At 49.2% G+C, this 15,627-nt stretch overlaps 1 protein-coding gene across 1 annotated transcript in view; it reads left to right on the forward strand.

Moving 5' to 3' along the window:
* EFCC1 (EF-hand and coiled-coil domain containing 1) overlaps window positions 1-15,627 on the forward strand; it is a 103,257-nt gene that overhangs the window by 24,915 nt on the left and 62,715 nt on the right. The gene's annotated exons all lie outside the window — the stretch shown is intronic.

Raw genomic sequence — 15,627 nt, forward strand, 5'->3', positions numbered from 1 at the left:
CATATAGAAAAAATGGAAAGTTTGATGGGCCGCATTACTTTCAAATTTGATACGATACAAAATTATTGTTAATCAATTAGTTATTTGAACTACTATAACACTATATTACTATAATAATAATACTACATTACTATAATAATACCGCTAGGTTTAAAATTTGAGATATTTCTCCACGTGCTTTTTCCAACAATCCAGTTTTCCAGTTTAAGTGTCGCTAAATGCAGTCCGGCGGCTCAGTTAGCAGCGTTTGGCAGACACACATGTCGAGATTGGGCAGCCCCTTTTTAGATAGGGCCACAGTGCCCTCGGTGGATGCTGCCGCAGTGCCCTCGTTGGATTCTGCCGCAGTGCCCTCGGTGGATGCTGCCGCAGTCCCCTCTGTAGATGCTGCCGCAGTGCCCTCTGTAGATGCTGCCGCAGAGTCCTCTGTAGATGCTGCCGCAGAGTCCTCTGTAGATGCTGCCGCAGAGTCCCCTGTAGATGCTGCCACAGTGCCCTCTGTAGATGCTGCCACAGTGCTCTCTGTAGATGCTGCCACAGTGCCCTCTGTAGATGCTGCCACAGTGCCCTCTGTAGATAATGACACAGTGCCCTCTGTAGATAATGCAACACACCCCTAGATAATACCACAGTGACCTCTGTAGATAATGCCACAGTGCCTTCTGTAGATGCTGCCACAGTGCCCTCTGTAGATGCCACAGTGCCCTCTGTAGATGCTGCCACAGTGCCCTCTGTAGATGCTGCCACAGTGCCCTCCGTAGATACTGCCACAGTGCCCTCCGTAGATGCTGCCATAGTGCCCTCCGTAGATGCTGCCTCAGTGGCCTCCGTAGATGCTGCCACAGTGCCCTCCGCAGATGCTGCCCTCTGCAGATGCTGCCACAGTGCCCTTCGCAGATGATGCCACAGTGCCCTCCGCAGATGCTGCCACAGTGATGTCAGGGGCTTGCCCAGAGCTGGAGTACGGAGCAGAGCCGCTTCTAGCACTCTGCCTGGGATTCCAGCTCTGCTCCTGACATCACTGTCCATATATGTACAGAGATGTCAGGGGCAACCCCAGAGCTGGAGTCCCGGGCAGAGCGCTAGTAGTCTCTTCCTGGGACTCCAGCTGTGCTCCTGACATCACTGAGACTCCTGCTCTGGGGAAGCCCCTGACATCATTGTCGATGTATGGACCGCGATGTCAGAGGCTTCCCCAAAGTCCCAGAGCAGAGCCTATACTAGCGCTCTGCCCGGGACTCCGGCAAGCCACAGACATTGGGTGTCCAAACATGGACACCGATGTCAGGGAATTCCACAGAGACCCGGAGCAGAGCCGATACTAGTTCTCTGCCCGGTACTCCGCTCTGTGGAGGACCCTGACACACTGTCCATATATGGACAGTGATGTCAGGGAATTCCACAGAGTCCCAGAGCAGAGCCGATACTAGCGCTCTGCCCGGGACTCCGCTCTGGGGAAGACCCTGACACAGTGTCCATATATGGACAGCGATGTCAGGGAATTCCACAGAGTCCCGGAGCAGAGCCTATACTAGCGCTCTGCACGGGACTCCGGCTCTGGGGAAGCCCCAGACATCGCTGTTCATATGTAGACAGCGATGTCAGGGAATTCCAGAGTCTCGGAGCAGAGTCTGTACTAGCGGTTCTGTGTCCCGCGGGCCACATGCTTGAGACCCCTGATCTAGGGCCTCTCTGTCTCATGCTACTACTAATTCCTGTTTATCTGTGTACTGAACCTGTACTGTTTTCTGAACACGTCTCTGCCTCATGTAACTACTTATTTTAGTTTATCTGTGTACAAAAGCTAGACTGTCACTTGGTTACTATTGCTGTTTGCACCTTCCTGCCTGATCATTTCAGCCACTATACGCCGAATCTGCCAAAGTCTAGCCCAATATGGTGTCTGCTGGAACAAGTTTTTTTGACAACTATAAGGAAACAAGTTGCTGAATTACAAGCATTTGACTCTACTTATCAAGAAAAAAAGAGTTTATTGAATTATAAAAATGTAAAACTTCAAGATCTTCCACAGATTCAACTTCTCGTATGCTACTACAATCAAAGTTCAGTGGTGATCGTCGCCATTACAGAGGTTTCCTTAACCAAGGGCGCATATATTTTCAAATGCAACCTGCATTAACCAGTGAAAGGAAAAAAGTATTTATTTATAGTCAATCTTCTGACAGATGAAGCTCTAGCGTGGGCCACTCATTATGTAGAAAAGAATAGTAAAATCCTAAATTATTTGGATGATTTTAACACTCATATGAATCAAGTTTTTGATGATCCTAATAGTTATGCCACAGTTAAAGCTAAACTGCATAATCTGCGGCAATAAATACTGTCTTTTGCTGAATATACTTCAGAATTTTGCCGCTGGGTAGCTGATACCACGTGGAATCTTAAACGGAATGTGTCGCTAGAATATATATATTTTTTAGTTAAACAATTATTATTTAAATGATTACACATTGTTTTAATTTTTTTAATTTTTTCACAAGTCAGGAAATATTATAAATTAGATTCTAATATTATAAATTAGATTCTAATTTCTAACATTTCCATGTGCTGGTCACTAGAGGGAGCAGTTCCCAAAATTGCAGCATGGTCAATGTGGTAAAGCAACCTCATTGCTTTATGCTGCAAATTTGGGGTAGACACACTCGCTCTAGTGTCCTCACACAATCCCCCCTCCCTTATTCTGGCTAGTGCTATGAGAAGGAGGGGTTTGAACCTCCTACACTGTGTGCCGCCATTTTCTGAGCGACTGCACAGTGTAGGAGGATTAGATACAGTGCTAAGCAGACAGTATAACACTAACATACACGAACATAATACACACATCACATACAAAAACATAAATTACCTGCTCCTGTCGCCGCTGCCGCCTCCGCTCCTATTCCTTGCGTCTTCGCTTCCTTGAACATATGGCCGGAAGCCGCGGCCGGAAGTCATCATCTTACTGTCCGGCAGCGGCTTCCACATGAAAATGGTGCCGGATTTCGCTCTGCTAACGAGCTTTGTTTTGGTCTGTCTGGGAGCGGCGCATGCGCCGTTCCCACACAGACGGCGTACGCTGCAGAGAATGGAACGGCTCCCATTCGCATTCTCTATGGGTATGTATGTGCCGTATTCCATCTCTGTATGTGTCGTTAATCGACACATACAGAGATGAAAAAAAAATGGCAGCCCCCATAGAGAAGTAAAAGTAAGAAAAAAGTAAAAAGTAGAACACAAGAACACAAATAAATAAAATGTATTTTAATATCATACTAAAAGCAATATTATATATATATATATATATATATATATATATATATATATATAAAAAAAATCATGACACCTTCCCTTTAAAAGCCAGAGAGAGCAAATTTCGGCAAGGCCTTTCAGAGCAAGTGAAGGATGAACTTTCCTGCTGAAAACCCAGATGAGTTGGAGGACTTAAATCACTCGTGTATTCGAAATGGTCTGAGACTTACTGAAAGAAGAAAAGGAAAGACTGCGGGCATTTAGAAATAATCCTGCTGTCATGGCTATGGGGTATGTGGACCCACTGGGCTGCTCCGCCATAGTGGAGCAGCAGCTGATCAAACAAAATGTCAATGGCAGTCACTAGGGAGAGAGTACCTGGATTGCTGGCTGGTGCCGGACTATCGTGAGCTGGCTTGTGCCGGAATATTGGAAGTTGACTTGTGCTGGATAACGGGACTTGTCTGGGCTGATGGACTTGAACGCAGATGTCGTCTCGGACAATGGACTTGAACACAGAAGTTGTCTCGGACAATGGACTTGAACAATGAAGTCGTCTCGGACAATGGACTTGAACACAGAAGTCGTCTCGGACAATGGACTTGGCAAGGACACTGGACACAGATGGTAAAGTCGTCTCAGACACTTTATTTGAACACAGAAGTCATCTCGGACACTTGACTTGAACACAGAAGTCGTCTTGGACGTTTGCGTTGAACACAGAAGTCATCTCAGACACTTGACTTGAACACAGAAGTCGTCTCGGACAATGGACTTGAACACAGAAGTCGCCTCGGGCAATAGACTTGATACGGACACTGGACACAGATATGGGATACAGGATACAGCTAGGGAACCATTTGCATGACAAACGCTCTGAAGACACAACATTGCTCAGACACTGAGGAAAAAGGCAGGATTTATTTTAAGAGGCATCTTTCATCCTTCCCTTTGGGTCGTCTGTTCCGCTCCCCACCATGTCTCAGGGTATGTGTACATCCTGGTTTGTTGCATGATTCTCTGTCTTTCTACACACTACTACAGGTCTACCCTGCCCTGATTTTGTGCAGAGATTCTTTATAGCCCACTCATATTTATCTGATGTTTAGATACTCTGCATTAGATGTTTAGTCATCTTCTCCTTATTTCTTTTTACATCTGGGCATTGCCATTCCACATACACGATCATTTCCCTGTGGGTCATTTGAGTGGTTTTTTGACTTCCCTAGGTTGGCTGACTCTGTACGTTTTTGGTCTTTTTCATCTGACCGCACTGTTTTTATCTCCTTATGTGGTCCATTCGTGTTTTATATTCTGTGATTATTGTTGTATTTTTTCTTAATAAAGATTGTTCATTTTTCTATATTATATAGTTGACTATCATTCTTAGGGCTATGTCCCTTTTTTGTTCGCTTTTGGTTGTCTACTTGTAATAAGGGACCCCTTTTCATGCCATTGCTTTGGTCGAGGTTTGTGTAGGTTTTTGAACACAGAAGTCGCCTCGGGCAATAGACTTGATACGGACACTGGACACAGATATGGGATACAGGATACAGCTAGGGAACCATTTGCATGACAAACGCTCTGAAGACACAACATTGCTCAGACACTGAGGAAAAAGGCAGGATTTATTTTAAGGGCCAGGTTTCTCAGAGATAGGTTAGGGTTAATTTTACTGGTGCGCGCGCTGGCCCTTTAAGGCTTGGCTCGAGCATGCGCACGCACCCTATTGAACAGACGGGGAGAGAAAGCAGAGAGCACAGCGTGCCGGCATCCCTGGGAAGGGGGATGCTGGTGAAGGGACACATTCCTGCTGTCGCGGCCGCCGGTAAAAGCGGGATGCCGGCAGTCTGCGGGTGCTACACCTGCCTTCTCCTTCAGTCAACTGGAGACCCAGCAAAATACTTAATCAAAATATGAACCTATGCATATTGATGTTTAATGCGAAAACCTCTTACTACACAGAAAAAGAGAGACGATTTACCGAAAATGTTTGCCTTTATTGCACGGGTTCAGGGCATTATGCTATTTATTGCCCAAATGAGATCTGTAGGACAAATGCTAACAGAACAGATGAAACTGAAGACATCTGATCTGTTTGATTAAAAAACACATTCAATTTCTCCTCTGGCACAAAATGAAGACAAGTTGTTGGTACCAGAGTCTCATTTTATAGTGCCAATACACATCTGCACTAAAACATGTGAGCAGTGGCGTAACTACTGCTGTAGCAGCCATAGCAGCTGCTTCGGGTGCCCGCGGCGTGAGGGGACCCGTGCCGCCAGCCATCACGGGCCCCCATGCCTGGAGGCGCCGCTAGCAGCCTATATGGCTGCTACAGCGGTAGCGACGCCACATTCAAGAGTGTCTGCGTCACAGGGCCCCCGTAGCCACACAGCGCTGACTGTGGTGGTCCTGCTTCCTGAATGCTGGAGCAAGGAGCTGACGGCTCCTTGCTCCAGCATTCACTCTGCCATGAGCGGCTCGGCGCAGGCAGGCGCAATGTTGTGATGTCATTGCCTGTCTGCGCCGAGTCACTCACAGCACTTACTGGAGGAGAAGGAACCTCGACCAGCCATGAGAACGGGGATAAGTAATTATGTTATTATTTTTCTTTTAGGCACTATGGGGCATTATAATGGGTAGGGACAGGGGCTGATATGTGGCATATAGGAGCATTTTACAATATGAGGGGCATTATACTGAGGGGGCATTGTACTGTGGGGACAGCTATGGGGGCATTATACTGTGAGGACAACTATGGATGGCATTATACTGTGGGGGCAGCTATGGTGGGCATTATATTGTGGGGCATTATACTGTGGGGGCAGCTATGGGGGGCATTATACTGGGGGACAGCTATGGGGGGCATACTTTGGGGGCGGCTATAGGGGCATTATATTGTGTGGGGGCATTATACTGTTGGACATTATACTGTGGGGCAGCTATGGGGGGCATTATACTGCATGGGGCATTATACTGTGGGGTCTGCTATGGGAGGCATTATACTGTGTGGGGGCAACTATGGAGACCATTATACTGTGGGTCACCTATGGGGGACATTGTACTGTGTAGGGCAGCTATGGGGAGCATTATACTGTGGGGGCAGCTGGGGGTATTATGCTGCGTAGGGGCAGCTATGGGGCATTATGCTGTATGGGGGAATTTGTTTGGGCATTGTACTGTATGGGAGCATCTGTGTGGGCATTATACTGTATGGAGGCATCTGTGTGGGCATTATACTGTATGGAGCATCTGTGTGGGCATTATACTGTAAAGGGGCATCTGTGTGGGCATTATACTGTATGGGGAATTTGTGTGGGCATTATACTATATTGGGGCATTATACTGTGTTGGGGGCACTATGGGAGCATGATACTGTGTGGGCTGAACCGGGTGTGTATGGGCGGGGGTTGGGTGGAATTGGAGGCGTAGCTTAAAAGAAAAAAAATTGCCGCTGTGCGCCGCATCGATTGTCCCTCTTTGTGATACTTGAAAGTATAGCACTATCTACAGGGAGGGCTGTATAGCACTGTATGGGAAGGCTGTATAGCTCTGTCTACAGGTGGCGCTGTATAGCACTGTCTACAGGGGGGCTGTATAGCACTGTCTACAGGGGGGCTGTATAGCACTGTCTACAGGAGGGGGCTGTATTGCACTATTTTCAGTGGGGCACTATCTACAAGGGCAGGCTGTCTGTAGCACCCAGGGAATGGGGCCCCAGTCAAAAGTTTTTGATGGGGCCCAGTGTTTCCTAGTTACACCCCTGCATGTGTGAATTCTTGTTCTGCTATGCTTGACTCTGGAGCTGGTGGAAATTTCATTGAATATAGCCTTTGCTAATGGTAATAATATGGCATTGTTGACACAGTCATATCCAGTAGACACTGTACTTTGTGTAGAAAGATTCCACATCACGTCCCTGCATTGACTATAGGGAGCTTAATAACTTCACATTTAAAAAATGAAATCCTCTCCCTTTAATTCCAGAATTAATTAAAAGACTTCAAACAGGTAATATATGTATACTAAGCTTGATCTTTGAGAAGTAAATAATGCCTCAGCCACTTTTCAACATTTGATCAATGATGTTTTCAGGGACTTAATTGATCATTTTGTAATGCCTACCTGATGATATCTTAATTTTTTCTGACAATTTAGGAGCATCGCAAACATGTCTGCACCGTACTACAACGATTTGAGAACATTTATTTTACATTAAACTTGAAAAAGTGACTATAATTCAATTTCTTAGGTACATTATATCTTCAAAAGGTCTGAGTATGGAGCCTAGTAAAATCAAGGCTGTTGTTGATGGCCATTTATAACCTACAAAATACCTCTAAACTCAACAAAAAAGGGGGCCTCTTAAATAGCAAGTAGACAACCTATACACAACCAGAAAAGAGCACAAAAGCCCAAAGTAGCAAAAATATTAAAACGTATTGTTAAAAAATGTAGACAATATATAACATAGTTAAAATAGGACCATAGAGGGATAAGGATACAGTAAAGGCAAGGTGAAAATATGCCATGTGGTATACAGTACAACACCCACAGATATCACTCAACTACACATTAATTCAAGTATAAACATATAGCACATAAATATAGTTCTCACATGTGTAGATGTGAAGATGAAATAGACACCAATGAATACAGGGCATACTACAGTATATAAGCCTACAAAACGTTAATTGAAAAAAAATGTGTGTAGGACCCTCGCATAAATGCATGAAAGTCAAATACAATGTAGAGGATCCCAACAAACAAGAACGAACCAAGTAGAGGGAAAGAATATATGTACAAAAATAAAAAATGACCATACCCTGAGACATGGTGACCCGGTAGCAGGCGGTAGTGTGGGTTGCACAGGAACCTCGACGCGCGTTTCGCCTAGGAAAAGGACCGGCTTTGTCAGGAGGCTAAATAATACTAAAAACCTGAATTGTTTTATAGAGAAAACAATGATACACCCTCACCTGCGTGTAGAGACAAATCGGCGCGAGAGCGGACATGATGCATAAGCCACATCCCCGGAGCGCCGCATGCACACGTACGGACGCCACAGAAATTACGTAGACGATAACACAAAGCGGCACCAGAGGATGCAGCGCACACAGCGCATGTGCATAATCGCGTCTGTGTCTGGAGCACTGGAGAGGTTCCCTCTAGTGGGGAATATGCAGAAAACACTAGAAGGATGCTCAAACATTTGTACTAAGTGAGTAAAAGAAAGAAAACACTATGGATATATCAGTATGATTATTAGCCGAATATCAATGGTTAAATAAAAGGGGGAACCACTATGGATATATCATGACCTGCCTAGGTAGAGTCGTGTGTTAACCTTAAACCATACTATCCCCCACCCCCATTTAGTAACGACACATGACACCGAGGTTGGATGTGAAATGGCCACAGCAGCCGTTTATTAATTTCACAGTTTTATAAAAACAATTTAAATCCGAAACATTCGGATAACTAGTTAGGAATCCACCAGAGAATTCCTCCTAATAATTCACATGACCCAACATGGGTCAGAATCATAAATAACAATTAAACGTTAACATTAACCCGAGCAGAGGAAGTCCTTGAAGCCCCTTCAGATGTTCCTTTCAAGAACACACCGAATTAGCCATCTGCAAACCACTAATTACCTCCAGCCGTAAACCAGCTCGGAAGCACCGTTCACCTCTGCAGAATGGCTCCAACCACTAGAAGTCCACTTCAAGGGGATAACACCCGTTGAAGCCCTCAAGTGATATACCGACCACTAGAAGTCCACTTCAAAGGGATAACACCCGATGAAGCCTTCAAGTGACATACCTTCTACCAGAAGACCACTTCAAAGGGATAACACCCGATGAAGTCTTCAACCATGTACCTTTTTTGGGGGACGCATACCCCCGATGCGACCCCCCCACCATTTTGTACTGACTGGCCTCAAGGACTCCCCCCGCCAGCTGCCATGACAACAGAACCTACTCCGGAAAAAAGAAAAACATGTTAAATAAACACACAAAATAAAACACAACGCTCATATACGGACGTACAGAAGACCTAAGGAGTAACAAAAACAAGGGTGGGAGGGTGGGAGCTTTGCTTCTTGTGTATTACTCCTCCCGCTGCTTCCGGCTCAATGCCGAGAAACAGCGGGAAGCGCAGTAACGGCCCCCCCGTCCCCCCTAGCTCCTCCCCGTCCCTCCTTCAGCTCCTTCACCTTTCCCTCACCTCTTAACATTAACCCTTTCCCTACCAGGACGGTCATGTCGGCTTCCCTCAAGCCTGCAGCTGCGTCCAGCCTCTTCTTGACCTGCCTAGGTAGAGTCGTGTGTTAACCTTAAACCATACTATCCCCCACCCCCATTTAGTAACGACACATGACACCGAGGTTGGATGTGAAATGGCCACAGCAGCCGTTTATTAATTTCACAGTTTTATAAAAACAATTTAAATCCGAAACATTCGGATAACTAGTTAGGAATCCACCAGAGAATTCCTCCTAATAATTCACATGACCCAACATGGGTCAGAATCATAAATAACAATTAAACGTTAACATTAACCCGAGCAGAGGAAGTCCTTGAAGCCCCTTCAGATGTTCCTTTCAAGAACACACCGAATTAGCCATCTGCAAACCACTAATTACCTCCAGCCGTAAACCAGCTCGGAAGCACCGTTCACCTCTGCAGAATGGCTCCAACCACTAGAAGTCCACTTCAAGGGGATAACACCCGTTGAAGCCCTCAAGTGATATACCGACCACTAGAAGTCCACTTCAAAGGGATAACACCCGATGAAGCCTTCAAGTGACATACCTTCTACCAGAAGACCACTTCAAAGGGATAACACCCGATGAAGTCTTCAACCATGTACCTTTTTTGGGGGACGCATACCCCCGATGCGACCCCCCCACCATTTTGTACTGACTGGCCTCAAGGACTCCCCCCGCCACCGCGAAACAGGCCTTGACCACCTTAAGCCTGTGAGTTCCTCCACACCACCACCGCCCTTTCTATGCCTTCTGCTATAGCCAAGCTCCAAATATCAATGCCAACCTCGGTCAGATGAACCCCGTCACTCCTCCAGAAATTCCCCAATCCTGACTCCAAATCCCTATGCCTCACGCAAATGCCCCCGTTCTTTGCCACAAAACGGGACACCGCCCGGTTAACTTTTATCCGAGCCTTATTGACTCTCTCCACCGATCTAGCTAACCGCCAATGCTTCCTTGGGACTATGTCCGACCACACTACCACCAACTTGGGATAAGATACCCACAAACACAACAAATCATGTTTGATATCCCGCACCAACTCACGAAAAGGGCGGACTCCTAAGTCATTCCCACCCACGTGCAACACTAAAACCTCCGGAACCCTATCAAGCCGCACATATGTCTGGAATTCCGCCAACACCCTGTTCCACGACATACCTCTAAACCCCAGCCAATGCACAACCGCATCCTGTCGCGGAATGCGCAACTGGCGACCATCCGGGCGGACGTCCGCCCTCAAAGCCCCCCAGTGCACGTACGAATGACCCATCAACCACACCAGACAAGGAGGCGAATCTGAAACGGAAAACACAGTTAGGCACCACCATATAACATTTGCAAGCATAAAAAACAAAATTACAACATATGGGGGCGGACATAGGACTTAAACCTTTTTGACTCCCAACGACCAATACGCCTCACCCCCTCATCATCCAACCCCCAGCGCCCTGCTTCCGTTGCTGCGCCAATCCGGAAGGAATGAGATGAATATGAGCCTGCCGCAACCCCAACCGCCGTCAAACATTTTTTAAAAACAGCTCCAAACTGAAACCTGGACAAGAACGACCCGTCCACATGACGTAACAAAGGCAAATCTGGAGACCCCCTGTTTTTTGTAAAACCCCGCATGCACTCTACTGGGCACATGACCGACCCCGGGAGAGCGAACAAAACTATCAGTTTTCCCTTCCCTAATTGGTCAGTTTTTGATCTACGCAACCATACCTCCAACCGATCTGCAAAAAGGCTCACCTCCCCAGATCTCAGCCCCCCTGCCTGTTTAGTACTTGGCGACACCAACTCACCTATTCTAAATGCTCCGAAGAACGCCAACGAGAAAGCCAACCGAAACAAATCTATTTCATCTGAAGAACGACATACCGATGCCAATGAACCGCCCAACAAGCCCAGCAAAGCAAACGACACCGGCCTTCTACTATCCGCCTCCACCCTACCTCTGCGCAACCCCTTCAAAGCCTGCGAAACCAGAAATTCCTTCGATACATCCCGCAAGCCCCGCAACTTAAGCCCAAACGCCACCGCGGATATAAACCGGTTCACCTTCGCTACTGAAAACCCCCCCTCCCAGGCATCCCCTAACCAATACAAAAGTGCCACCAACCTGTCTCTATCCGTATTAACATCACCCAACTCTCTTACCCACTCCTCCCACTGCCTCCAACAAGCAGCATACGCCCTCCACGTCGTGCGCGCCAAAGACCTTTGTAACAGCTGCTCTACGGGACCGATACCAGATCCCATAGATGATCCGGACACGCCAAACCGAGACGTTCCGCTCCCGGGGCCAATTGCCGAAACCGGTCCCACTGCGAGCGAGAAAGAGCATCAGCAACACAATTCCGTACACCCGGGACATGCACCGCCACCACCCACGCGTTCAGCGACAAACACACCAACACTAAATGTCGCAACAATTGAACTACCGGAGGAGAGGACGCCGTGATGTTATTAATGGCAAGCACCACCCCCATGTTGTCGCAGTAAAAACGGACCTTCTTATCCCTGAGCCTGTCCCCCCAAATGGTAGCCGCCACCACGATGGGAAACAGCTCGAGCAGGGCCAGATTCCGCGTCAATCCACTGGACACCCAGCTAGCCGGCCATTGACCCGCGCACCACGGACCTCCCCCGTAAGCTCCAAAGCCACCCGCCCCAGCCGCATCCGTGAAAATATTCAGATCACTCGTATCCTGCGCTGGGGCCATCCATAGCGAGCGACCATTGTACTGGCCCAAGAAGTCATCCCAAACCTGAAGATCAGCTCGGTGCTCCTCCTTGAGCCTCACAAAATGATGCGGCGCCCGCACTCCCGCCGTTGCCGCCGCCAACCTTCTACCAAACACCCTCCCCATCGGCATAATCCGGCAGGCGAAATTCAACTTCCCCAGCAGCGACTGAAGCTCCCTCAGCGACATTTTCTTCCTTCTACAAGCCCGTCGCACCTCCAGCCTCAAAGAACCCAGCTTATCCGCCGGGAGCCGACACTCCATTGCCACCGAGTCAATTTCGATTCCCAAGAAACAAATCGTCGCTACCGGGCCCTCCGTTTTTTCCGGCGCCAAAGGGATCCCAAAATCCCTCGCCACCTTCTGCAGGGCATGAAGCAAGTTACCGCAAACCGGCGAACCCCCCGGGCCAACGCACAAAAAATCATCTAAGTAATGGATCAACGAATCGACCCCGGATACTCCCCTCGTTACCCACTCCACGAAGCTACTAAACGCCTCGAAGTATGCACAAGAAAGAGAACACCCCATCGGAAGGCACCGATCCACGTAAAAGGCCCCATTCCAAAAACAACCCAACAGCCGTTGGCTTTCTGGATGCACCGGCAACAACCTGAACGCCGCCTCGATGTCGGTTTTTGCTAGCAGCGCCCCCGGACCCGCAGCCCGCACTAACCCCACCGCCTTATCGAATGAGGTATAAACTACGGAACACAACTCGTGATCAATCCCGTCATTTACCGACGAACCTTTGGGATACGATAAATGTTGAATCAAACGAAACTTTCCGGGCTCGCGTTTAGGGACAATACCCAAAGGGGACACAACTAAATCTTTCACCGGCGACTCCACAAATGGCCCCGACATGCGCCCCAACGAAACTTCTTTTAACAACTTTTCCGACACGACTTCCGCATGCAAGTAAGCCGATTTTAAATTTCTCCGCGTAACCGGAACCTCATAAGGAGGCGGAGGAATAACAAAACCAACACTAAACCCTTCATAAAGCAACTTAGCTGCCGCCCTATCCGGATACTCATTTAGATAAGGGGCCATCCTTTCCACCCTCACCGGCGACACCCCCTTGACCAGCCCCGTGCTGGTTCCCGGACCTCTTTTTCCGCAGACATTTTGCCGCCCCGTGTGATGCCCCATTACACTCGGAGCACACGTGCTTGAACTTGCACGTGGCCCCGAACTTGCACTGGCCTTCATTGAATTGCCAGCAAAACCCCGCCTTTCCCCCGCCGCTTGGTCCACTCTGACTAGTCTGGCCTCCCTGGCCACCGCTCCCGGGAAAGGGCTGCCTAACCGGAGCCGTAACCCGTAACCAGAGAGCAATATCCTTCTGGTCCCACCGAATCGCCGGCCGAACCGCCTTCCGCTGACGGAATTGCTCATCATATCGCAGCCACGCCTGACCCCCATACGCCCTATGAGCCTCCCCAATAGCATCAAAATAACAAAATAACGCCGAACAATTTTCCGGCGCCTTTTCCCCTATCACACTAGCCAATATGGCGAACGCCTGCGACCAATTAACGAACGTCTGCGGGATAAGCCTATACCGCCGCCGTTCCTCCTCGTCCTTTTTACTCTCATCCCGCTTGCTCTTATCCAAATTGAATTTAGCCAGCGGCAAGAGAGAAAAAATTTCAACATATTCATCTTTCCAGATCCGATCACGCACCTCCTGCTTTAAATGCGCCCCCAACGGACCCTCAAAACAAACATACACCTCCCCCCGAGCACGATCGTCCATGCGCACTCGATCGCCGTCCTTCTGTGCCTCAGTCTGCACCGACACCGCGACCGCCTCTCTAACCGCCACCACAGGACGCGCCTGCAATGATCCCACTTCCCTGGGGCCTTCCCAAACTACCGCAGGGGACACTTCCGTTACTACCGGCGCCGCGGCCCTATCCAGGCGCCCCACCAGCTCCCGTAAGCAACCCACTAAATCTGCCAAACCCGCTCCGTCGCGTCCGCCCGCGCCACTACCGGCCCCCGATGCTATGCTAGCAGCCCCCCCGCCGACACCCGACATAAAAATCGCTGGATAAGACAATAATGGAGTTATACACTCACCGGGCTGCACAGGCGCTGTGTTCCCGTCAGCCGGACCATCCTGACCTCGACGATAGACGTCCAGTTCACCTTCCTCCAGTTCTTCTCTCGCCGACGACTGTCCCTCCCAACGACCTCTTCGGAAAGGGGATGAGGACGCGCTGACCGATGGGCCGGCAACCTGCCGCCCGACCGCCGGGACCCAGACTTCCGACCGGACCTGTTGCCTCGACGTCGCTGCAGATCTAGTCGTCCGTCTAGACGATCCTGACGAAGCCTGCCCCCTGGCCGGAACATCACCATGCGGGGCGGCCGTACCTTGCTCTCGACATCTTCCATCTGATGGGGGAGGGGTGACAGGGAGCCCGGCCTGCGACTCCCTGCTTACCGCCGGACCCCGTCGCGGCCTGGGATTCCTGCCAGGACGCAGGGCCTGGGAAGGGGCGGTCCTCCCAGCTGCCTGGCCTGCAGCGTCCGGGATCGGGCTCCCTCTGCGACGCCGTGTCCGCGGGACTACCTCCGGACTCAGGCGCTCTGGAGGTCGGGACCGCCGAGAGGGACGGGTCGACACAGCCTGCATCGCCGTCACCCCTGCTACCGCTCTCTGCCTGCCCAGCGCAGGAGCGGTTGTTGCCGACTCCCCCCCCGCCGCCATAGCCATGCTCGTAGGGGGGCCGGGGGAGGGGAGCCTGTCCCTTACAACAGACCCCGAACGCCGTGCCCGGCGTGGCGAAACGGCGTCCGGGATCCGCGTTAATGCAGCCACGGTCTCCTCCAGCCATCCGGGACCGTGGTGCACAGCAGCGGCACGCAGCCGCTCTAAAATCAGGGCCTCTGCCATACTAAAAAGCCGGGCAACGGGGAGCTTTGCTTCTTGTGTATTACTCCTCCCGCTGCTTCCGGCTCAATGCCGAGAAACAGCGGGAAGCGCAGTAACGGCCCCCCCCGTCCCCCCTAGCTCCTCCCCGTCCCTCCTTCAGCTCCTTCACCTTTCCCTCACCTCTTAACATTAACCCTTTCCCTACCAGGACGGTCATGTCGGCTTCCCTCAAGCCTGCAGCTGCGTCCAGCCTCTTCTATATAGTTGTTAGGCAAAAAATCGGTAGAGGAAAATAAATGGAGCAAGCAGAGTGAAATGTCCATATATATTAATGACAATAAAAGTATAAATATATAAATACTTTACACGTGCCAAAAAATAATCATCATAACCGCATATATATTAAAACATATTATATCTCCAAAGTATAATGTAACAATACAGCATATAGCTGTATAGAATTC

Source organism: Rhinoderma darwinii, chromosome 7, assembly GCF_050947455.1.
Source record: "Rhinoderma darwinii isolate aRhiDar2 chromosome 7, aRhiDar2.hap1, whole genome shotgun sequence".
Taxonomy (NCBI): Eukaryota; Metazoa; Chordata; class Amphibia; order Anura; family Rhinodermatidae; genus Rhinoderma; species Rhinoderma darwinii.